Consider the following 5,652-nt stretch of genomic DNA (forward strand, 5'->3'; position numbering starts at 1 on the left):
ATCACAAATTCTCTGCATGTGACTCTTTATCAAGCCGGGCCACCTTTGGTTAGACCCACTCGATAAGTGCTTCCATAACTGTAGATTTGTGAGCCCCATAATGTCCCATCTCCTTTTAGAGTTTACTGGAACTAGGCCCTTTTAGCCTTGCTTGCTTAACCTCTCATCCTCTCTCTCTTTTTCTCTATGACTTCTTTAAGTGTGTGGCCAGGTATCTGTGGGACTCTGGGAGCCATCCTAAATTAAGAGTGGGTTTGAGGTGTGTCCAAAACCCAGAGATTTCTTTCTGAGTTTAGAAGAATTAGGACTTCTCCCTCCTACCCTGGTACCTTATGAGGTCATGTCTGCAATACCAGGAATTCCTCCTTATGTACCCAGGTACCAGCCTTTGAGGTACTCTCACCCCAAATACCACTACCCACTCTCCAGTGGTCTAAATATCCTTCATTCCCTCCATTAACTAGAGCTGTCTCATCAAAGATGTCTTCTGAGATTCTGTTTTAGACACGGTCATGGTGCCTGAGGTCCCTCCTCCAACCCCCTCAGCCATTCCTGCTTTGCTTCCCTTCTCAGAATTCGAAGGCTATGATTGCAGGCAGATCAAGCAGTGAGGGTCAAAGAGTGGAGCTCCCACCCTATGTGTTCTTATAACCCCACAGTCACCAAGTCAATGTGTGTTAACTCTCCTGCCTTTCTCTGGTGCAACAACATTACAACTACCTGTGTTAACCCCCTTTTCAAGGTTTCTGCACTCCTTTAACAATTGTTCTCCAGGTTTATGTCTATGAGCCAGAAGAACTTGCTTTATAGCTGAGAGGTGACCAAAAGAAAAGGGAGGTTTAGATCTTCTTGGACTATGTCTCACAGTCTCACTAAGTGCCAGGGGGGCCGCTGGAATAGTATTCAAAGACACCACCTGACTGTTGACTTCCAGGACTAGCTTGACCAGACCATGGCTTCTACCTTGGACAGCCTCTAGTCCCTTTAACTGCAGATAACCTCCCTAGTGGGGCTTGCTTTACAAAACAGGAGAGCTTCCAGCCTGCTGACAGCTGATCAGAGTTGTCCAAGGGAAGAAATTCTGTTTCTATGTTAATGAGTCTGGACTAGTTGAACAAAACATACATGTATTTAAGGATCTCCTGCCACATCTCTGAACTTGTTATAATCCAAGTACCTCCACACCATGGTACTCAAACTCTCTGGTAGCTTGTCTTCCTACCTTCCTTGGCCCTGTACTGGCCAATGGGGCCTTCCTCCTCTTTGATTCCTATTTCATCCAATTTCTAAAACAGCAACTCAGCAACATTGCCAAAGTCACTAACAACCAGGTTCTGGTTCAATACCAAACTATTCCCAGCCCAGAGGCTGATGACTATGATGATAAAATGAAAGTGGGGAGATGTGGAGTCAGGGAGCCATGGGACCCAGGGATCTGGTCCCAAATATGAGTGGGGTTGAGGTACTATATCCGAACCCCAGAAATTTTGTCCTGATATCAGCTGGAGTAGTACTGATTCCCCCTTCCCCTGGCTTGCATGTCCTCATGCACATCTCCCTGAAACTCTTGGTATACTTTGTGTGCCTTTCAGTTCCTGAGAAACTGAGGCATTTCCTCAGACAATGAGGCATACCCTGCGTGTCTCTCTGGGTAGCAGAGCTTGGTGAAACATGTAGAATCTGACTGAACATTAGTCTTGCAACCCATGTCTAGCTTGCACCTGCCATTACAACATGGGAATCATATTCAGCTTTGATACATGTATAAAAAGGCTGACTACTTGGAATAACATAGCAAGACTTTCTGGACTCGCCAGTGGTTAAATAAAGACAAAGAGACTTATTAATCTTTATCCCAGTCAGGCCTCTCAGATAGCTCACTCTGAATTTACCTGACTGTTTTCTAGGAATTCCTATGTGCCAGAGGGAAAGAAGGCATTTTGAGATGGAAATGAGCGTAGGATTAGTAAGGGAAAGATGAGCAAAGGGTACGCTTGGAACCTGGCAGGTAGAGGAGGAAAGAAGAGACCATACCAGAGGCCCCAGATCAGGTTAAGCAGGGATGGTAAGCATGAAACAATAGCTGGAAGCTGCACAGTGTGGTCAGGACCAGGACCTTTGTCCTCCTCCTGTCTGAAGTTGACTTCACTGAGAAGGAGCTACCGAGCAGGAGGAGGACTGAGTGAGACTATATATATATAGTAAATTCCCACAAGACGTATATGTATGAGTCCCAGTGGATGCCACCCTTCTCCACACCCTCCCCTGAGCCTGGGTTTCTTCATCTCTTCCTTACCTCATCTTCTCCCGACTTAAACTCCAAGTCTCAAACATTAAAAGTAAGCAGCTGCTTTAAGAAGTGTTGGCCACATTATGTGTAGGTATCAGATTTTTATACTCATCTTTGACTAAGTCCTGTATTTTTGCATATCTATAAGGGGCCAATAAAACCTTGATTAGCTGAAAGTCTTGTGTCTTAATAAGTTTAAGCTGCAGTGATGTTAAATCTTTTTTTGTTTGTTTGGGGTTTTTTGTTTCGTTTTGTTTTGTTTTTCGAGACAGGGTTTCTCTGTGTAGCCCTGGCTGTCCTGGAACTCTGTAGACCAGGCTGGCCTCAAACTCAGAAATCCGTCTGCCTCTGCCTCCCAAGTGCTGGAATTAAAGGCATGTGCCACCACTGCCCAGGGTGATGTTAAATTTTGACTGCTGAGCTGGGCGTGGTGGCGTACACCTTGCCTTTTTGCCTCTGCTTCTTCCTGGTGTAAGCATTTACCTGGCTCTGCTGATGGTGCTATCATCTTTCGATGACATCAGACTTTAGCTTCTTCAAGCCTTCCAATGTGTGTTGAAGACAAGAAACTCTCCAGGAATCTTCTAGGCCTTCAACACCAGATTGGAACTGCTAGGTATTGAACATCATGGACTAAGCAGCTACCAGAGTTCTAAGCCTCTCTAGGGTGCAGATGGTCACCATTCGAGAACCTAGTACTTATTATGTAAGCCAGCCACTTTAGTAAATCCTCCTATATAATATATGTATAGTCTATCACTTCTACTTCTCTAGGGGACTCTGCATAATACAGGTGTTGTAGCAAAATCACCCTAAGCTGTTAGCTTTGTGTTGAGGCATGTGGCTATGACCCAGCTACTTGGAAGGCAGAGACAGGAAGCTTGCATGTGATCAGGATTACAAGATTAACACATTTGAAACATAGGAATTACATATTAATAATTATATATGAACATATTTGTATGACCATACATAAGTTTTCAACTTATTAACAATAAAAATTTGTCCATAGCTTTGGAGACTTACAAGTCTAGGTTCAAGATGCTGGCAGATTTGCTGTGTTGTGAGGACGAGCTTTCTAGCCGGAAGATGTAACTTGTATCCTCACAGGATAGAAAGTATACACAATGTTGCCCATGTTTCTTGCCACACAATCACTCTCCTTCGGCTTCCATCTTATTAATTTATATTCCTGCTTCATTATTGTTCCTAATCCTTTTCTGGGACCTCTATTGAAAAACTTTCTCTTACACTTTCTGCCATCATAGAAAGGTGACCAATTGTGCTCAACCTGTCTCTGTGTTCCCCTAAAGCATTTTCTCCTTGTCATTAGAAGTTTCTGTCCTTCCTAGTCCCACAGCAGGAAGCCTTTCCTGGTTACAGAACATGGCTACTTTGTGCTCCACATCCTCTGTTACTAGGAGACTTTACCAGGGTTACACTAGTGGATTCCAGGGAGTTTCTATTGCACTAGCTTTCCACATCACCCTCCCAAATGCCCCCAAATTGCAGTCATCTCTCCCAGTACTCCATCCTTCCCCTGAACCCGAGTCCTCCTGTTTCCATTCCCCCACACTCCCATCAGATCTGTTTATCCTTCCCTGGGAAATCCATGTGTCTTCCCTTGAGATCTCCTTGTTACTTAGTTTCCCTTAGTCTGTGGACTGTAGTGTGATTATTCTTTACTTAACAGCTAATAGCCACTCATAAGTGAGTACATGTTTGTCTCTCTGGGTCTGCGTTACTTCACTCAGGACGACTTTTTTCTAGTTCCATCCATTTGACTGCAAATTTCATGGTGTCATTTTTTTTTTTCTTCTAACAGCTGAGTAGTACTCTGCTGTGTAAATGTACCAATTTTCTTTATCCATTCTACAGTTGAGGGGCATCTAGGTTGTTTCCAATTTCTGGGTATTATGAATAAAGCTGCTATGAACATAGTTGAACAAGTGTCATTATGGTATGATGGGACATCCTTTAGGTATATGCCCAAGAGTTGTATAGCTGGGTTTTGAGGTAAATCAATTCCAAATGTTGTGAGAAACTGCCATATTGACCTACAATTTGTCCTGCCTGCAACATATTCTGGGATAATGGTGGTGCAGAACATGTGGAATGGTCAACTAATGAGTAATCCAACTTGAGGCCTATGTCATAAGAGGGAGCCCACACTCTACATTGCTTGGATTGCCAGAAACCAGAGGCTGGATAGCCTGAAGATCTAGGATAGAACCAAACACAACTTGCCAAAAAAAAGTTTAATGAAATGATTCCTAATGACATTCTGCTATGCTCACAGATCTATGCCTAATCCAGTTATCATCAGAGAGGCATTCATCAGCCTCTGGTGGGAGCAGTTCCAGACACTCATAGCCAAATATTAGGCAGAGCTTGGGTACTCCATGAAGAGGGGGAGAGGCAGAATTGTAGGAGAGGTCAAGGACACCACCATAACACAGCCCACAGAATCATCTAAGTAGGGCTCATAATGGTTCAGAGACTGAAGCAGCCAGCAACCATGGAGCTTGCATAGGTCTGTGCTAGGTCCTCTGCGTAATGTTATGGTTAGGTAGCTTAGTGTTCTTCTCGGACTCCTAACAGTGGGAGTGGGATGTCTCTGATTCCCTTGCCTACTCTTGAGACCCTCTCCATCCTACAGGGTTGCCTTGGGACTGAGGATTTGTGCCTGATCTTATTGTAACTTGTTAAGCCATGTTCAGAAGATATCCCTGGGAGGCTAGATCCTTTCTGAGGGGAAAGAGAGGAAGACATGGATCTGGGTTGGAGTACAGGGATCCTGGCATTGAAGAAGGACTTCAGATGCGATGTTGTGCCTGTCCAAGAGGCCAGGGAAGGAGCAGAAACTGCAGAAGTGGCTTTGTCCTGACTGCTGGCTGTTGGCTTCCTGTGACTATTACCTTATCAGTTCTTCTGCAATAAGAACTTTGCCCCATCCAACCAAATTTCCACACCTACACCCCCCAAAAGGTACAAATTCCTGCTTGGGCCAGCCCAGTCTATTCTGTTTCCTGCTGTGAGACTCTCATCTTGCAGCAGCACAGGTTTAGGCCTGAGATTCAACCATGCCATTGGCTAGACTTCCTGGTTGCTGTGTGTTGTTGCCTGTGGGCTCCTGCTTCTCCTTCAGCATATGAATGGTGACACTATCTAAATTAGCACAGGGGAAGGGGGTCAGAGCTGCCCCAGTTCTGAAGAATCAGAGGCTGAGAGTGGGGGTGAAGGAACCAGGGAGGGAGGAGGAGCAGGTAGAGATGACTGACATCGGACTGCCTTGACCTCCCAGCTCCCAGTGAAGAAGTAACAAAATTCGAGGCTTTTGGGCCCAGGCTTGGGAGTGTGGC

The sequence above is a fragment of the Mus caroli genome, chromosome 8 (assembly GCF_900094665.2).
Source record: "Mus caroli chromosome 8, CAROLI_EIJ_v1.1, whole genome shotgun sequence".
Classification (NCBI taxonomy): domain Eukaryota; kingdom Metazoa; phylum Chordata; class Mammalia; order Rodentia; family Muridae; genus Mus; species Mus caroli.